At 53.3% G+C, this 1075-nt stretch overlaps 1 protein-coding gene across 1 annotated transcript in view; it reads right to left on the bottom strand.

The window, feature by feature from the left end:
- The window catches only part of SESTD1 (SEC14 and spectrin domain containing 1), a 128949-nt gene extending 128031 nt beyond the window's left edge, over positions 1–918 (bottom strand). Inside the window, exons 1-2 of the mRNA XM_029934313.1 lie at positions 902–918; positions 324–445 (exon numbers count right to left, since the gene is read on the bottom strand). The gene's annotated coding sequence lies outside the window, so the exon portion shown is untranslated. The remainder of the gene's footprint in view (positions 1–323; positions 446–901) is intronic.
- Between the last annotated feature and the right edge of the window lie 157 nt (positions 919–1075).

The raw sequence follows: 1075 nt of genomic DNA, 5'->3' as shown, positions 1-1075 counted from the left end.
AAGTATTATGTATGAAAGCTTCCTGGTTCTAGAACAAAGAGGCATTTTATTGCTCAAAGCAAAAGTAAGATATTTTCCTTCCATTTAGTATTGTTATACTAAAATAGCATACCAACAAAACCAGCTAGGTAATGGCATGACCAAGATATGTGAACAAAGATAAATTGTTCTTTATTATGTATTCCTCCTGGGGGGGGGGGTAGAAAAAAGTTCTTTGCACATAAGAAAATAAGCCAAAATTAAGCCAAAGAAAACCATGTGGATTCAGATTTTCCAAAAGGGGCGGATTCTGAGTAGCAATTTTAATTTGAGAGTTTGCCAACCTATGCCAGGATGTGTTGTGGGTATATTTGGCACGGACAAAATGTGCAGCAAGAGGTGACCTGTCAAACAGCTGCTGTAGAGTTACTCCCTCAAAGAGCACTTCCAACTTCTGGGGTAATGTCTGTGTGGGAAAGAAAGATGTCAAAGCACCAAGAAAACCACTTGCTGTCAGAGCAGCAAGTCCAAACCGTGCATCCCAGGGCGAAATCCCACCCGCAACTTCACGAGCCGGCCAGGCTGCGGCTCCTTTCTACTATCACTCCACCTAGCATATAAAAAATAAATACATAACCAGAGATCCCTGCCGACCCTCTCTTCCTTCTTTGTGACTCTTCCAAAGGTTGGAGAAATGTTCACATCCTGCAGGCCCGGGGAAAGCCAAGCCCCACGCCGCAACACAGGCACCCAGGAGCCTCGCCACAGCCCGGGGGCCTCGGGCGGGCGTCCCCCACCCACCGGGCAAGGCTGGTCACCCGCCACACAAAGAAGCCGGCCGCCGGAGCCGGGCGCCGCGACGTGCGGTGCCCGCACTCCAGGAAGACGAGACCCGCCGGAAAATGAGGATTAACGCCCAGACCTGTTGCACGATGCGTGTCCCTTTCACCTAGAAACGAACAAGGGCGCTCGGAGAGGGCAGGGAGACAAGAGCGGCCCGGGCGGTGCGGGCCGAGGCCGCACCCGGCAGGCGGCGCGGAGGCAGAGGCCGCCCGCGGGGCTCCCACCTCGGGCGCTTTGTCTGCGGTGGCGGGGC

This window comes from Suricata suricatta, chromosome 3, assembly GCF_006229205.1.
Source record: "Suricata suricatta isolate VVHF042 chromosome 3, meerkat_22Aug2017_6uvM2_HiC, whole genome shotgun sequence".
NCBI classification, from domain to species: Eukaryota; Metazoa; Chordata; class Mammalia; order Carnivora; family Herpestidae; genus Suricata; species Suricata suricatta.
This window is presented reverse-complemented; position numbering and strand designations above follow the sequence as displayed.